The 19,495-nt window shown below is 39.1% G+C and overlaps 1 long non-coding RNA gene across 1 annotated transcript in view; it reads right to left on the bottom strand.

Moving 5' to 3' along the window:
* LOC141754542 (uncharacterized) overlaps positions 1-17,933 on the bottom strand; it is a 121,923-nt gene extending 103,990 nt beyond the window's left edge. Inside the window, exon 1 of the long non-coding RNA XR_012590675.1 lies at positions 17,533-17,933. This is a non-coding gene — a long non-coding RNA (uncharacterized LOC141754542). The remainder of the gene's footprint in view (positions 1-17,532) is intronic.
* Between the last annotated feature and the right edge of the window lie 1,562 nt (positions 17,934-19,495).

Consider the following 19,495-nt stretch of genomic DNA (forward strand, 5'->3'; position numbering starts at 1 on the left):
CTCAATAACTCCCACTCCCTATTCTCCACATAATAAACACTCAATAGTTTACTATTTAGTGGGCAGTAAATAAGGATTTCTGACACTTGTGAATCCTCATCAATTTGCATCATCACCTAAAGCAGGCAAGAGTCCTCCAAAGCCTCACTGTGGGCTACTTGGTTTGTGGTGGTTTAATTAATTGTAATTGTGGTTGGGAATATAGGAATACGGCACTGCTAAAGCACAATATCAACCGACATGATATGGATCCTGTTTTATTACCTGATCTTGAGGCTCCGTCTTTAAGAGGGTCCTTATATTAAAATCTATAGATTTAAAGGTCTCCATTGTTCTTTTATTGTCAATAAATCCAATGAAAAGACAAGACCAGCGATGTGTGAGTCCGTCTGTCAATACTTTCCTTTGAATAATCAACAACAACAACAATGGAGCTTTATATGACACAGAGGAATCAGGTTTATCAGGATCTGAATTCACACACAATATTTGTAAGTAGGATACATTTCATTATTGTTTTTGGTATTTTCATGGGATTTGTTGACAACAATGATATAGAATATCACCAGACTTATCCTTTACAGTAAGACCTTACCACACAAGAAAACCTGGCTAGGGGTCATAATATAATATTATATCATACATATTGCACAGAGTGTTGGAGGAACAGGGTTCTTAATAGTAATAGAATCTTTTCTCTCTCACAGCAACACAGAGACCCTGATGCACACTTTTATAACTAGCAGACGTAACGCTATTCTTTTTGGTCTACCGAGTAATACAATAAATCAACTATAATTTATTAAAATTTCTGCTGCACGAGGACTAAGTCCAAAAGGCGAGCACACATAATGCCTATTTTTAAGTCTTTACACTGGTTACCTGTTAGCTTTTGTATTGCAACAAAACCACTTTAGTCGGGTTTAAGCTGGGCAAACACTGTACGATTTTAGAAATGTTGTGTAGTTCCTACTCCTACTGTACGAGTAGCAGCCACGACCTGAGTGCTCACACTGTACAGAAACATGCTGCCTTCATCATCAGAGCCATCCTGTCTGCTGAAACGTCAAAAAAAAAAGAGGCGTCGGTGTATATGGACTCGCAGGTGGCTAGGAAGAAATATGGCAGATAGAATTGGAGGTAAGCTATAGCTACGTTTTACTATATCTATAATACATATAGCTATGCTCTGATTACTGTAAAGAAAGCATAAATAAGGCACTGACGTTGGGGAATCGGCTCGTGGCTCCGCTTCAACTATGCGAAAGCCTGTGGACGGCCTACCTGACATGTCAGAAATTAACCGACTGTCCGACGGCCAATCGGGAGGAGTTAATCGGTCTTCAGTCCCCCCCCTCCCCGTACACTGCACTGCTAACGACGCCCAACGAAGTTGAAATTCAGTCGACTCAAAAATGCTAAAACTTCAGCCCACAAACGGGCTAAAATCCTGCAGTGTATGCCCAGCGTTTGCTGGACCCATCCACCGCCCCTCCCACCTGCCCGTCGTGTGTCTTTTTGCTCTTTAAACTACGTCACCAAACTCCTGGTGCACTTTCTCGGAGCGTTTACTGTTGTCGCAGATGGATTTATATTACAGATAATGGAACGCCCGCTGCGTTTCATACTGTGCCTAAAGGGTGCCTTGTGCGGCCTCAGTATTTAACACAATGGGAGTGAGAATGTGCGTTGGTGTGTCTTCAACCTTCAATCTTGAAATAAAGCCCCATTTCACTCTGATTCCTGCCACACAGTCAACCATGTGTACTTCTGAACTTGTGACCCGCAGTAGCAAGATTGCAGCTAAGAAATTATAAGTATTTTCACCTTGGAATACAAAAGCAACGGTAGGGTTGGAGATGTAATGTTCATAAAAGAGATCAAAGGTCAAATCCCATAACGATTATGTTTGTAGCAGCACCGTGATGAAAAGATGTGTTGCTATTAGCAACAAATGCAGATGTCATAGCAAATACATCTGATTTGTGTAAACTGAGGTGGGAGATGAGTTATTGATGGTTTTACGCTTGATGGTTTCTGTAAGACATCAGAGCTTCTAGAGCCACACATGAATATGGATTTATTCACACATTGTCCCCTATTGAATTCATACCTGTACATATTGATGTACGCCTGCCTGGTGAGTATTTAATGCAGTTCATCACTGTCCCGCATTAACAGGTCTGAAATCGACAGCATAATTCATCCAAGTGTTGCCAGGCAGGTTAACGAGGGCTGAAGCAGCATGGGAGATCAATATATTGATATGTAAAACAGAGGAAGACGACCAGTCATAATAAATGTTGTGTAAAAAAGCTTTCCTGAAGGACAGCAGCGTTAAATAAAATAAATACATAACTGCCACAATGCTACAAACTCAAAACAGCACTGATAGAAAAGCTGCTGCTTGTTAAGCTGCATTTTACACTTCAGCTGCTTAGAAAAACCTAAAGAGCACCTGGATGGTTTAATGTTAGCAATATTCAACGTGAATTCTGTTGTACTATAAAGGCAAATTTGTCTTTAATTCAAATCACTTTATTTTCTGTGAGGAACTTTGTTTGTGCAGTGGACAAATAAGACAAATACTGCAATCACTGAGAATCATAGCACAGTTACTCATTGTTTGCAGTCATGATAAGTAATATAAAATAATAACTAATAACTAATTTACATCCAAATTAAAGCTAAGGATAAAAACAGAGTAGTTTTCGGCCTTGCTGTAAGGCCGAACAGAAAACTTAAATCGAACACTGAATAGTTGAACATAACATACAGAGAACATTATAAAATAAATGAAAATGTCCCAACATTTTCCAAAACCTAGCACTTAACCTGAGCTGCGATGTTTAACTGTTAAAGCAACCATATCAATATTTTATGATATGACAATAAAAAAAAATAAAAAGGGGTTGTACTCTCATCCTCCGCTGTCCACCTGTATTATTAAAACTATTATAATTATATTGAAAATAGAGCGTCATTTCAGATTTTTGTATCTGGAGCCATATAAAAGGGATTTTTTGAGTCAATTCCTGTCACGGTGCAGGGAAGACTCAAACAGGGATTGGACCCAAATACAGAGAGTTGCAGCAGGATTACTTAAATGGGACATATCATGCTCATTTTCAGGTTCATACTTGTATTTTGGGTTTCTACTAGAACATGTTTACATGCTTAAATGTTCAAATAACACATTATTTTCTCATACTGTCTGTCTGAATATACCTGTATTCACCCTCTGTCTAAAATGCTCTGCTTTAGCGCCTGTCTCTTTAAGGAACTGGGCTGGTATAAATAGTGACTGACTAATGAGGAATTGGGGACGGGTGAGCAGGAGGTCAGGTGACTGCAGGGCTAACGAGGGACAGGTGAAACTAATCAGGAAGTGAAGCGATCTGAAACGAGAGGAGGGCTGTATTCGAAACCGTCTACTAATTTACATACTACTGAGGAACGCAGTATGCAGTATACAGTACGTACTGCATACTGCGTTCCTCAGTAGTATGTAGTATGTGACGGTTAAAGTGATGTATTTAGCAGTATGCTAGACGAGACTATAGCCTTTAAACCAGCTCTTAAAGCACAGGACAAAGAAACAAACTCGTACCACTATTGCATCATTATCGCAAAATACAACTTTGATTCTGTTTTTTATGTTATGCTTGTTTACTTTATAAGATACTGCAGGTTTAAAGTATTTATTCTAACAGCTCATAATGAAGTGAGACAAACAGGATCATCAACGAGAGGAGACGGGAAATATAAAATATTGATGCACAAAAGTTACGTTACTCAAACAGCTTTTTCAGTTACAGCAACTAAACAGTGGACTGATCTCCCTACACATATTAGAGAAATGTTAAAAAGGGTCATGTTGTCTCAGCTGGAATCTCTCCGCCCCGTCAGAGGCTTCTCTTTACCTCTCCTCTTCCCTCGCCACCCTGCTGCTCTGTAGCCGCTCTGTGAGCGTCACTGGCTGGCTCTCCAGCGAGTTACGCCTGCGGGCAATTGTGGAGCTTGTTAACTCTGAAAAGGCAGATAAACACAGGTTCCTGTTAATTTATAATGGACATCTGTGTTGTGATATTTAAACAAACGATCCGTCAGCAAGGAAATAAAAGCCTCTGGTCTACAGACCGGTCTCTAGAGAGAGCTCCAGCCAGCTCATAGCGGTGTCTGAGCGTGACTACCCGGCTTACTGGCAGCGACTCCGGCAGGCATTAGCTAGCTGTCACGGCATTTTGTGGAGCTTCTAAACTCCGACAACGGTGGAACAAATGTTCGATTCGCCATCTAGCTTTCTAAAACTGACGATATTAATAATCTACACAGTTGATTTCTCGCCTCAAAAACTTTCAGAAGTGAATTTAGTGATGAAATAGCTAAAAAAAATGTAAAAAAACAAGCTGTTTTTGTCTGCTGTTGTTGTAACCGTAGCGCTTTGCATTGTGGGATACAGTAGGCGAGGTAGACTGGAGATTTTTTCCAAATCAGTACGACATCCGGGTACTTTTGGCATACTGGAGATTTTGCTTTTGTTCGCATACTACATACTACATACTACATACTACATACTACATACTACATTTTGGCCAAATCAGTACGCACTACTAGTATAGTATGCAGTTTCGAATACAGCCGAGGTGAGCAACAAAATAAAACAGGAAACACCGAACCTGCTGCCGCCTGAATTTTAACAGGCATCGAGCGAAACAAACACATTACTCCCGTACCAGCCAACTTACACTGGCTGCCTGTTTTTTACCGTATTGATTTTAATATTTTTTTCTGATCACCTTTAAAGCTTTAAATGGGCTTGCTTCAAAGTACATCAAGGATTATTGACCCCCTATGTGCCTGGGCGTTCCCAGCCTGGAGCCGGTGACCGGACCTTTGCTGTTACTGTGGAACACTCTTGACTATAGACATTTCCATTGTCTACCTGTTGCCAGGGCAACAGCTTTGGTCCAAGTGTACTTCCTGTCAGCTATTGCATTCACAGACATTGCAACAGGAAATACATGTTTATGTTGTCAAGTTTGAAAAGGTCTATTGAGATCAGAAACGCCACATCATTAGTATCTTTTAAATCCCTTTTTAAAACTCTCTTTTATAGGAAAGCGTTTATGAATATTTAATATATTGCTGGATTTTATCATCCCTCCCTGGCCAATTTATATATATTTTTTAACTTACCCTCTGGTGTTTTTATGATCCCTCTGTTATTTGTATTTTATTTTATTGTTGGTGTAGTGTTGTTTTTTGTTTTTATCTGCTGTTTTTTCTGAAGCACTTTGTAACCTTCTTTTAAATAATACTGTATAAATAAAGTTTATTATTATTATCATTATTAATATTAATAATGATAATAATAATAATAATACATTTTATTTTATTTTGTAATTTTTTCTGAAGCACTTTTTAACCTTATTACAAAAGTACTATATAAATAAAGTTCATAATTATTATTGTTATTATTATTATTATTATAAGCCAAGATAAGAGAAAAAATAGGAAAGAAATACAAAATATTTAATAGCATGGTTCATAAAAAAGTGATGAAACTGTGTGCACAGAATGTGGTGGTTCTGTACAAAAATAGGACGTTTGCTGAAGCTGCTGAAACATTGTGTTCCTGCAAGACTGTGACGTTTTTGCACGGGAGCAGTGATGTAAAGCCGATAAAAGACGATCACAGAGAATAAATTGTCTCACTCTTTTCTCTGTTGTGTTTGTCTTTAATGAACACTACACTACACTGAAGACTTAATAGATGCCAGTTCACTTCAAAGCCGTCTAAGCTCTTCGTATGCTGACGTCAATTCAGCCTCATTGTCGGCTTCACTGATTGTTCTCTTCTATTCCCAAAAAAATACGACTTAATGGACGGACTCACAAATCACAAAAGGCCCAGTTAATTAAATGCATGGTCCAATGTTTCACTTTTTCAACTCCTTTTTTTCCCCTCAGCAATTAAATAATGCTGCATTACAGCGAGTGGATTTCACTCCTCGCACGCTCGCTCTCGCAGATGAGAAAGAAAGATATTCGATATCACGGCCACATCTAACAGAATCATTCATTAAACTCTTTAAATCCATGTCAGGAAAACAGCCACATTATCCATTATGTAACAGTCAGAATAGCATGAAAAATATCAAAATATACAAAAGATATAGTAGAAGGGAGTAGATTTTGTTAGATTACATTTTTTTACACATATAAAAAAGGTACCAGTTGATAAACAACAAATGTGACAGAGAGAGGTGCAAAAAACCTTCAGAGGGGCTTGATCAGGGCACTCTCCTTAATCAATTATAGAGAATAAAATATTAAAAATGATGGTAAAGAGAGAGAAGAAGAAGAAGAAAAAGAAAAGGATAAGATTACACACACTAGCAGACATCCATATATGCAAGTAGACAAAGTGATGAAATAGAATTAAGATTTTCATTATTATATCATCAATAAAAAATCATTATTGCTAATCAATTTACAGAGATAATCCATAAGGAAAACATTGGGGAGATAAAAACAGCTCTTTAACGGCTTTCTTAAATTGTTCTGGTGCAGACTTTAAAATATGAGACGGCAGAGCGTTCCATATCTCTAAATCAAACTGTAGCTGAGATGTTTGACACATAGGAGGTCTGAGTTTGTAGTTATTTCGAGTTGAATAATTGTGGAATTGTTGATTTATAGGAATACTGTTTATGGAAATATGAGGGAAGGGTCCTGTTCAAAGAGCTGTACACAAATAAAGCGATCTGAAGTTGGTTCACTTTATAAACACTGAGCAGCTCCTCCAACGCTAGAAACAGAACAAACGTCTCTTATCACTGAATATATCAACACATTAGTGCTGACAATAAGGGTGTTTCTTAAAGAGAAATAGATTGAAATTCATAGGAAAAGGCTTATTTACATGCAAACATCAGAAGATTGGTTCCACTCCTATAATGGTCCATTAACTACCACCATCACTTCTAACTAGGGTGATCAGATATCCCACTCTACGAGGGACTGCACAGCATTTTTATCCCTTGTCCTACAGCCCACATATTGAGACGATGTCCCACAACTAACAACTAAAAAATCTGGCATTTATCCAGTGGCTGTGGAGAAAGCAGGGAAGGCTGTCGTCACAGGGCTGTGTTTGCTGTCAAACTGCGCACTCGAGGGTCAAGCTGTGCAGATTTAGGCAGAATATGATGGGAACTACCACAAAGAAAGAAATGCAGCTACATTTGCTGGTGGAAGGCAATTCTCAGTTTTTGCGAAATTTGCCAAACGACACAGTTCATTTGAGTCTCAGAAGAAAGACGTGTCTCAAAAAGAGATGTGCTGATCTGTGGATGCATTCGGGCAAACCATAGAGATGTTACAAGATATGGAGCAGAATAGAAATGTTTATTATTTAAGTCAGATAGACATTATATCAAAATTGTAGACTACCTCTCAGCCTTGGTAACATGCCCCACAATGTCCCACACAAACATACTCTTTGTCTGGTCAGCCTAATCTTGTAGTGTACTGTTTAGCTGTAACATGAAAGTTTGTGACCCGGCCACCATGTTGAGATGAGTTGAGGAAATACCAAGCACCGCCCACCAGCTGGAGCACAGCCAATAGGAACGCTCGCTCTCTGAAATGACCTGTGATTTGCCAAGATCTCCTAGATTTTTTAAAGCCTGAAAACAGAGCCATAAGGAGGTGCAGAAGTCTAGTTATCTCTCAGAACACTTGAATTACAATATGCTGAAAGGTTATTATAGAATATTTTCCCAATGATGCCAAAAACGTTCTGCCTACTGAAGCTTTAACTATCACCCTCCTGCTTTCAGTATAACCTAAGCAACCCAAGGATTTCAATCTGTTCACCTATACTCTCAATAAGAAAGCATATTTCCCAAGATGTCAAACTTGTCCTTTAATTTATGTGGCAATAAAGACGTTTAAGGAAATAATAAATAAACAGCCGGTCACTGTTCCAATGAATCTGAGCTACCATACATCATCAGTGTGTCAGCTCAAGGTGTTGACTGTTGACTGACCTCCTTCTTGACTTATTCATGACCAAAACATCAACACAGAGCCGTCCTGACTGCAAAGAAAGAGGATATAATCTAAAAACTATAATGGGCAACGGTCTAATTTCAAGCCTCGCAATTTATCTTTTTAAAATGAATCTCCTCGCCTGTTTCCTCTAAGATATTGCACTGGAATATATTTGCTTACTAAGCACACTTGTAAAGGAATGTTTGATAGATTGATTTGAGATGTAGAGTTTGAGCAGCTGCTGGATGTAAATGACATACTGAAAGGCTCTCTGGCCGAATCAATGCGTCTCCATGAGGCTATAACGCATATACTTACCTAAGCATATTGAAGAGCGCTGATGGATAATCCTGCGACAACAGAGAAGGAGTGAAGGAGGTCACATGCCAGCAGGCGTAATTGAGCTGCAGCTGGTTGGAGATTGTGATCTGGAGAGTCTGGTTCACACATGCAGTGACTAAATAATACGGTGCTTTTGACTGTATTTCCTTCGTATTTCTGCTCAGTCTGAGTAGAAGCTCACAGTGTCAGGTTGTTGCTCTTTTGTGTGTTTTGAGGGCGATGAAGGTTAGTTTGACATTTTTGGGAAATATGCATGTGTGTTTACACTTTACACTTTATTTCTTGTCTTCTTTTGCATTCCTCACATACAGTGTTCACCAGACTCTACAGTATTTTACTTGTGGCTCCAGATACCAACCAGTTTTCCGAAGCTGAAAACACTACCCAGCCATTGCCTATACTTTCTCCAGGAAACCTGCTGCGGCTCACTTCCATCCACATCTTCAGCTTTAGCGGCATGAATCCTCAGATTCATCAGTCTAGACTCTATCAGGGATATTCCTGCGTGGCTCATGCCGTGACTACCCCCTAGTAGGAATAATCATTTCCTGATGAGGTCTAATCACTAAAGGCTCTTTATATCTGTTCAGCTTTTCCTTCTTACACTATATTGCGCCACCTGTATATATCACATTTATTCACTTCATTAACTATTAACTCTCCAAGCCCCATACTCAATTAGTCTCTCCTGATTGAAATATGAACAAAGAACGGAAACCTCTCATTGCTACTACTTTAGATATTACTGTGTTTATATGTAATATATTCAAAGCTGGGGCTTCTAGTAAGCCTTCAAATGCGTAGATGTTTTATCTGGCCTGTAGCAGCAGCAGTTCATTCAGGAGATACTCCATTTCGGATGAACAATGATTTATTACATTGTGCGTGTATGACCAGGTGTCCCACTTTACGAGGGACTGCAGAGCATTTTTAACCCAGTCATTTTTATCCCACATATTGAGATGATGTCCAACATTTCCATTGGCTCTAGTTTTCAAGAGTCAAGCTACTGCAGGACAGACACCTTTTCTAAAATCTGGCTTTGTGAAGAAAGCAGTGAAGGCTGTCATCACGGGGCTGTGTTTGCTGTCAATCAAACTGCGCACATGTGGGTCAAGTGCAGGCTAACATTTCACCGTCTTTGGCGATTCTCAGAGAGCTTTTTTGCAGAATTTGCCAGTTATTTTTCAATTTCCCACAGGGGGGGAAAACGACATGAAGCGACACAGTTCACGTGTGTTGTGTATTCAGTTACTGTTTAACCACTAGATGGCGATGTAGAGCACATGACATTGTACTGCATGTTTAAAAAGGAGAATTGAGAGAAGAAGAGAAGCAGTAAAGTTCAGAGTTAAGTCCATGCTAGTGTCTCGCTCTCTTTCTTTGTTTGGATTACTTGGGCTACAACAACGTGATTCTCGAAAGAAAACGTTTGGCTCAAAAAGGAGATGTGCCTGCTTCATGCTCAAAATAGACCATAAAGCAGGGTTTGCTTTAGGGCGTGGTTACCTTGTGACTGACAGGTCGCTACCACGGCGTTGTCCGGTCTGGGAGTTGTCTGTGTTTTCGTCTTACAACTTTAACCCTTTTAAAGTGTGTTTTCACTTCATGAATTAATTCTAACCTTTTTGGTCGCCTAAAAATGTCTTATTCAGCGTTCGTTGTACTAATATCCATTCTCTTGAGTTGCTTCTGGTTGCAAAGCACCAAGATGGCGACGGCCAAAATGCCAAACATGAGGCTTTAAGGGGAATTGAGACATGGGTTTTCTGTAATAGCGTCTGAGAGCTGAGGAGTGCACGGCGGTGCAGTGATTGATCACCAGCCGTGATGGCACTCAGCTGTGAGGAGACAAGTAGTAACACCCATCTCGTCTCTCCTGCCTCTCTCCTCCAGCTAATGTCACGCTGCTTCATAACAGTCAGTCTCTGTTCTCCAGCTGCACACTTCAGACACAAGCAGACGATGAGGAATTCCCCGTGGGAAATAAATGCTACATTAATGAGTAATTGAACAGGAGTTATTTGCTTCTCAGGATTATATCTGGCATGAAGAGGGTATCTTCCTAGAATCTGTTTTCTTGTGTTGTATTTCTTTAAGATTAAATAAGAGGAGATGGTAAGTGAATGGATCTAAAATCTTTTGGGCAGGGCGGCCTGACATGAGTCATGAACACAGCTCACTTCAGACTTAGTAATTCAGGTGGAAGTAGTTATCGAATTTTGGGAAGCAGCTGAAATCTGCAAAATTTTTCATGACTTTGTGCCAATTTGCGGTGCCGAGACGAATTCACAATGCGAGAAGTTTGTTCGTTATTAATATTTTACACTTCAGTTCTGTTGTTTTGTCAGTGTTTTTTTTTTTTTTTACTTCTTATAAAAACTCATTTTATTGAGCTCTGCATTAGACTTCAGCAGATATGCAGAATGTATTGGGACATTTACAAAATTATTATAGTCTGTCTCTTTATCAAACACTTAATATTTTCTTGTCTTCACTCTTCTATGTCTATGTCTGTATTTTGCCCCTCCCTTAACTTATTTTGTATTTTCTTCAAAAATAAGAGTACGTTTTAAAAATATGTAATTATACTATTACTAATGAAGTTATGAATGGTTTTTTTATGATCACAGTCAGGCTGTTTTCATATACTGTTTGTAGCTATACTTACGAAAAGTAATGTGTAAAGTGTGTGTAAAGAAAATCAATTCATGTGTAATTCACTTCATAGTGAACAAGGAAATATAAATAGAAGCGAACACCACATTGGGGACGAGGTCAGGATGAAAAGGTGGGTCAAAAAAGAGTGGACTTTCATCCAGGAGACCGGCGTTCGTGTCCCGTGTGAAACCAGATGTCAACGTTAATGTATTTGTCAAATAACTTTAGTAACGCCACTTCCGGGGTTATTTTAAGCCAAGCCACGATCTTTTCCTGAACCTAACTAAGTAGTTTTGTTGCCTAAACCTAAGGAAGTTGTTTCCTGTGAAGACAGAAGTTTATTTTGAAAAGACTGTAGGCATGTAACGAATGGAAATTGACACATTTTGATGGACATACAAAGAAAAAGAAAAACGCATTAATGAAAACTATCTTTCAGAGGTTGTAGCGGGCTCAGTTTTAAAGCTAAGCTGAAGATACTGGTATCATATGAAACTATAAAACCTAAGGAATCCACTGGTACCAACCATGCCGTACTAGCTTGTCGCGAAGGAAGTTAAATAACGCTCCAAACTAGCTAAATTTTGGCGAGGAAAAACTGTCATGGTCATTTTTACAGGGGTCCCTTGACCTCTGACCTCAAGATATGTGAATGAAAATGGGTTCTATGGGTACCCACGAGTCTCCCCTTTACAGACATGCCCACTTTATGATAATCACATACAGTTTGGAGGAAGTCATAGTCAAGTCAGCACACTGACACACTGACAGCTGTTGTTGCCTGTTGGGATGCAGTTTTGCCATATTTTCTATGCTAAATGCAGTACCTGTGAGGGTTTCTGGACAATATTTGTCATTGTTTTGTGTTATTAATTGATTTCCAGTAATAAATATATACATACATTTGCATAAGGCAAGCATATTTGCCCACTGCCATGTTGATAAGAGTATTAAATACTTGACAAATCTCCCTACAAGGTACATTTTGAACAGATAAAAAATGTGTAATTAATTTGTGATTAAATATTTGAATCGATTGACTGCACTAATGAGAATATGTTGTCACAGTTCATGAGTCTTTATTTCCATTAAGGTCTACTTTTACTTGTTTTTCAATTTCAATAGATCAAAGTTGTAATTAATTTATCAATGTACTGAAAAAATTATTAATGATGAATATGATAAAGTTTACACTTTTTGAATAATAAGCCACAAGAGCATTAGAGAGGTCCAACGCTGGTGTTGGGTGATGATGTTTGGCTCGTAGTCAGCATACCAGTTCATCCTGAAGGTGCTGGATGTGGTTGAGGTGCAGGCCGGTCAAGTTTTTCAACACCAAAATGGACAAAAATCACATTTCTGTACGGACCTGGCTTTGTGCACGGCGGGCAGTAGAGCTTTCTCTCAATGGTTACAACAATGTTGTATAAAGTATCCTTGTATGTGTAGCATTTACAATTCAAAACGTATTTTTAATATATTTTTAATGAAGTACATTTTCAGGATGCAGAACCTTTATGAACTGAAGTATTTAAGGTTTATCTACTTCTTTATGTGTATTTTACTTGACTGAAGGGCATTTTCCACAATAAGTGAGTTTAAATTTAAATTTCAATGCTGTGAACCGCAGATAGTAAGAACAATATCCCGCTCCTTCAAACGGTCTTCACTTTCACTTATTTGAACACACATAAACTCTGACTTTGAATTTATCTCATTTCCCACTGAGTAAAATTAAAAGAAAATAGAAGTAAAAACAGCTTCCATAAGCTTCTGCACAGAGTTACACAAAGTACCGCAAATGTGGTGCTTTGAGAGCTTTCACATTTAGGAGTCGAGTAAAATTACATTAATCACTGTGTAGCAAGGCGTGGACATTTTTCTTGGAAGCTCATTTTCTAAAAGGTAATTGGTAAATCTGCAAGCCTCTTTCTCTTAATGCCTGAGTGCTCATAAATGGTGATTTTCTTACTTGCCACAATTTTACATAAAACACTCGGTGCTCACATTTTAGTTGGGAACTAATGGGGAGTAGAGAGCAAAGCACTTGAAGACAAACAGAGTAGGTGCTGTGAGTTAAATTACATTCATTACAAATATTACAGGGATTATATTAAATGTTAAGATTTACTTGATTAATATGCTATGTTTATGAAGCAAATTCATGTCAAATGGGAAAGGAACATGTTGCCATCTGTCACATACTGTCATGTTACTTTATTCTTCATCAGATACAACTTCATTATATGGTCCTCAGACTCAAATATTATCCAGTAATGCTGAGGAGAGATTTGGGGATTTGGGGAGGTCATGATGGTTAAATTTCAGTGTTATTACCTTCTTCATCTGAGTTACTGGAAATGATTCCCCTGTAGTCAATTAAAAGACAATTGCTGAATAATTTAACAGATATTAGACGCTCCTTACTTTAAAGGTCCAGTGTGTAGGATCTGGTGGTATCTAGCAGTGAGGTGAGTCGATTGCAACCAACTGAAGCCTCTCTCGTGTGCCAAGCGTGTTGGAGAGCTACGGTGGCCAACGCAAAAACGCGACTGGTCCTCTCTAGAGCCATTTGGAACAGAGATAGTGCATAGAGTTTGTGTGTATGTGGGAAGTGAGTGGTGAAGCGAGAGAGAGAGAGCGGCAGCGACGGGAGCGAGTAACGTTATCGACTCCAGCCCAAACAGGAAAAGTTAACAGAGCTTGGTTTTTCCGTTCTGGGCTACTGTAGAAACATGCTGGAGCAACATGGCGGACTCTGTGATGAGGACCCGCTCCCTATGTAGATATAAACGGCTCATTCTAAGGTAATGAAAACACTATGATTCTTATTATTAGGTGATTATACACTAAAGAAAACATACTTATTAATATTGTATTCCATTTCTGCCAATAGATCCCCTTAACTGTTACACACTGGTCCTTCAATTACTGGACATTGTCATTTTGAGAAAATACTTTTACTATGGTCATTCAATGGAAGTCTACACCCACCAAAATGAGAAAAAAATACACATGAAAGTTGTGACATACTAAGTCAAAATTAGAGATATACTTTGTCAAAATAATGTCAACACCATTTCATAATTCTGATTTAATATATCTGAAGTTTGACTGTATATTTATTTCTATGATGCAGAACTTTTCATACATTTTTCTTTTCCTGGGACTTCCAGATCTTCTGTCATTAAGAAATCATGGACGAAACTAGACATTTTTGGCTAATTACTACGGTAATTTACATTGAATTTCCAGCCTATATTATCTTTTTTTTACAGGGTTACCAACAATTTCTTATACACATGCATGTAGAGAAATCTGTGGGATCTTCCAGGTGAAAATGATGTTTGTTTTATTTATTTTTTTAAACAGTTGTTAGAGTGACATTTCCCATTCTGAAATGAACCTCTTTGGTTCAATTACAGGTATACCATGAAACAGAGTGTGGAATGATCTGTTAAAGACAGTAATTTCCATAAAAATATGTTCCCATACCAGATTAAAAAAAAGCATTTTTCCACTACTGGAATTTTTTAGATGACATCTCTCGTACGAATGGGCACTCACTGAAATCCCACATTGCTCCATGCTATCAGTACGGCTAAAAGGCTTTAAGCTTGTAACGATGCAGGTGAAGTGTACGAGGCCGCTGAATGTTAATGGACACTTTGTAGATTACTTCATTGATAAATTGACAGTTTTAAAGATGTGGGTGACATGCAGGGCGAAAGTTATAAATGGTTTATAATGGGAGATACTATGTGAGAAACGTGTCGCAGGCATTTTATCTGCATAAATTGGATTGGAGAAGGAGCCAACCATCTGCTTTAAGCTGAAATGCTTTCTGCTGACCATGCATGGTCTATTGAACAGAGACAAACATGGGAGTTTGCGGATTACATCCTCTCTTTTCTCCTTAACACTTTGCTTTGACCTAATTGGAAAAATACCAAGAGGTGAAAGAAAGACGTGCAGCCGCATTCATAAGACGATGGGAAAACAAGACTAAGGGGCTGAGCTAAATGATTTGAGCTGATGGGGAAGTCATAAGTTTTGTCGATATTTGGTCATAAACCAAAGTATTGAACAAAGTGAACATTTGACCTCATGATGGCGTTAGATGAAAAGTCAGAAGATCTCCAAAGTAATTAAGATTCATCCTCTGGGAACCACAAATGTCTGTACAAATGCTGCCTTCAAATGAAGCTTGTGAGCTTGTGTTTACAACATGGGAAGTCATGCACACGATATGCTCGGCATTCAAGTGGTTAAGTCGTGGGAACACCGCTGCTAATTAACTGCAATATTAACGTTACTGTCGGCGTCCAGAAGCCACAGAGGTTAACAATTTAGCAAGCGAGCAAGTAGGTAACATAATGCAGGAAATGCAAAGGCATAATGAATGAGGAAAAAGATGAGGCTGTTGGGAATATCAACATTTTCCTCAGACATATTATAAAATTACAAAGAAAAACAATATTCGACTAAAATTACAATATATTCACTTATTATGAACCGAAAAATGAACTCCCATGGGCTCCGACAACATCAACAAACACGTCACAATTCGTGAACTAGGAGCTTTCAGAAACTTTCAAATTAAGAGGTTGTGAATACCAAAAGAGGGGGGCGTTCATATGGACTCTTCTCGAGAACACGGTAAACACGAACCCCATTTGAAGGCACCAAAAATATTGTGCCAATCCATTTGGTAGATGTTGAGATATTTCACTGAATTAATGAAAGTTTTGACCTCCTGGTGCGAGATGAAAAGTAAGAGGATCACGAAAGTCAGTAGGATGCATCCTCTCCGGACCACGAATGCCTGTACCTTTTACTCTTATTTTATGTACTTACTTCTTCTGTTAGAATCTGTGCTGCTGTGCAACTGCAATTTCCCCGCGGGGATAAATAAAGTGCTATCCTATCTTATCCCATCCTACCAAATTTCATGGCAATCCATAAAAGAGTTGTTGAGATATTTTGGACCAACTGACCGACGTTGCCATCTGTAAAGCCACACAGCTAGCATGGCTAAAAACCCAACAGTTACTGAATTCACAGGAATTGTAAAATTGCAATATCTTCCTTCTTTTCCTAAAAGGATTATGTGTTCCAGACGGAAAGAAGACAAAGAAGCTTTGATGTCCAAAAGCTCTTATCAGTGCTGCCACTTAGACTTTTGTGGAGTCCAAAAGACCACACAAAGTGTCAAAAATCCTCCAGCAGACACGATCACAGACTGTCGGATTCGTAATGCAACCCAACAGAGCGTGACCTTTAAGGATGCAGTTATGGAAATAAAAACTGACTGACTCAGAACTTGCCATTGTGAGACAGTGTGTTTTGCCTCAGGAAATTGTGCGGTTTTATCTTCAGAAATACATGATGACTACTCAATCAGGCTTTTAATCAACCCTGTATTTTTCTCTAATATCACAGTTCCTGTTCCTGAAGGACAGACGGTCTGTGCACCTCACTGATAACAAAACCAGTCATTACAGCATAATGAGCTTGAGCCAGACGAATCGGGACAGGTTCACATCAAGGTGATAACTTCACAAAGCAAATCCGTACACAGCTACTTATCAAAGAACTTTATTATACATAAATATAGATGGACATTTTTCAAAGAGTGATGTCTCTTAAGAAACGCATAATGTCTCAAGTTAATATCATAAATTACAATTATTATGATGAGGTCATTTTTTTTATACAAAACAACAGTCTCTTATGGAAACAAGGGGAATTCACAGTGCCTTCAGCCAATTAGAAGTATGATATCAACACACAGGTGTTATGTCAGACAAAAATCAACTTGCTGTAGTTGGGATGTGCGTTTTCCAATCTGTAGCTAAAATGCAGATTTATTTAATTCGGGAATAAATAAATCATCGCAAAGCCGAAAACAACCTACGTAAAAGACACTATTGACAGTACGGTTATTTGAGAAACCAAAATGTGAATATTTCACAACATAAATTAAATAGCCAGACACTTCTTATCGAATCAACAGCAGAATTAAACATCACCAAAACAGACAACACAGATGTATAAACAATATAAACTCCACAGCGACTGCAGCCACAAACACCCAGTAAAAGAGAGACTGCAGAGTTTTTACACACGCAATGCTACGTTGCTAGGCAACGCAGTGGTTGCTGGTGTTTTCATCAGTGGTTCTCAAACTTTTTCATGTCAAGGACCCCTAAACTAACACAAATTAGACCATGGACCCCCATTTGATTAGATTTTGTTGCAAGGGGTCCTCTTGCTGATAGGATTTTTGCTTTTAAATGTTTTATTACAGAAAGTGTATTAAACCAATAGTCATACATTCTGTCATTGTGATACTTATGGATGGAATTATAATTGAAATGAATAATTCCCCTTTTCGCTAAGGACCCCAGACTCCACTTTTAAAACCACTTATCTAGAGAATGAGTTCAGTGAGTTTGTTGTACTCACCGGTCTGGACGTCATTCTGATTCTTGTGCACTGTGAAGTCCTCCTCAATCTGCTCCAGGTTCAACATCTCTGCTTGTTTATTCTCAAAGCATAATATAACCAGTCCACTCAGCCTCTCTGGTTCCACTGTGTGCCTCAAATTCAAAATAGTTTTAGCTGAACGAGGCTCTGCACTCACATTAGGGATCACTGTGACAAACAGCAGAAACTCCTCGTTACGACCAGTGAGTGAGGACTCAAACGCAGACACAGGGAGTGAGGTTTTAAGAGAATGGGATATATTGATGAGGTGGAAGATGGACATGAATGATGTCCAGAGGTTTAAAGGAGGGAATGATGAGCGATGGAGGAACGCTGGAGCATGGCTGCGCTGGACTGAAGCATAGGCGAGCAGGCAGGGAAGACAGTGATCCTGGGACACGTGAGAAACTGTGAGAGGTGAAGCACAACAACAGGGTAATAACTTCTCCAGAGAAAGCCTGAGACATGATTCCACCTATAAGGAGCTAAAACAACACTGTGACGTTGAGTGGGTGAAGAGCCGTGGTAGATATACTGCAGAGATGGTGAGCTGATGAATGACAGGTGTGTATGCTGGAAGCTGGAAGTGATGAGCCGGTTGCAGGCAGGTGTGTAGGTAGACATGGGCCCAGGTTGACAACAGGACAGGAAGAGACTCTCACACACACCTAAACACACCCGGAGACAGCGGGGAACACTGGGAAACACAAGGAGAGACAGTGGCACGGCCGTGGATGTGACCGGCCTCACACACCTCACTGAAAGTCAAAGTTCCAAAGTGAATGCAGAAGTCACAGCTGGATCCACCATGAGCATTTGACTCTTACCGTTCAGGTCAAGAGCATCATGGGTGTTTTATTTGGGTGATTAATTAAGGCATATGCTACCTTTTTTTTTTTTAAAGTGAGGTACAATAATGCTAGTTCTAACCACACATCCCATAAGGACATGATCCTTAAAGCTGCAATGGGTAGAAATGGAACAAATATGATTTAAAAAAAAAAAAAAGTATTTTGGTTACGACATCTTGACGGTAGTGCAATCTGAAAAAAATCATGTGTCTCTGTGTCCTCTGGTTCTCCTAATGGCATCTGCAAGATTTCACAGACCGGAGGAAAACAACCAATCAGAGCCGAGCTAGAGCCTTGCCGTCTCTGAGCAGCTGTCAATCACTCGCAAACTCTGACCAAACGGTCAAACTAGGCAGTGCTACTCAAATATGAATCAATATTCTGTTACTGTAATGCCTATTTCTCGCCTCAAATGTTTTCAGAAACATCTTGTAGTGTACAGTTTAGCTGTAAAATGAGTTAAGTTTGTGACCCGGCAGCCAAGTTGAGATCAGTTGAGGAAACACCAAGCACGGCCCACCAGCCGGAGCAAAGTATGAACCTGAAAATGAGCATTACAGATGTTTAAACATACTCAAAAACATACAAGTACGCAAAAAAACAACGTTGTTACAGTAACACTATTGCTATTTACAATTAGGGAACTGGTTAATCACGATAACTCTTCTATGGCATGAATGCTTCATTACAGTACCCACCATATGCTAACCAAAACAAGTTACAGTATTACGAAAAGGTTTAAGTTCTGACATTATGCAGCATTATATTCCATCATGTCATATTACGTTGTTGCATTACTCTTCTGTGGTACTTGTGTTATGTCACAAAATGCTGCAGTATGTGGTTGTTGATGCTAAAACGAACCTCTCCAATGCAGTGTTATTTCCTCCCTCCAGAGGAAACCTCAAGTCTCAGTCGCAAGGCAGATAGCAAACAACATTTATACATCTGTTTACCCCTCAGTGAGTTTAGCATTTTTTTTTTGTTTGCTTCGTGTGGGGGGTCCTTGCGGATTGAAAACTCAGCAAAGCTTTGCTAATTAGTCTAGATTGCCAAGCGTGCAGTGGCATTCCTCTAATTACACCACAGTT

This window comes from Sebastes fasciatus, chromosome 17, assembly GCF_043250625.1.
Source record: "Sebastes fasciatus isolate fSebFas1 chromosome 17, fSebFas1.pri, whole genome shotgun sequence".
NCBI classification, from domain to species: domain Eukaryota; kingdom Metazoa; phylum Chordata; class Actinopteri; order Perciformes; family Sebastidae; genus Sebastes; species Sebastes fasciatus.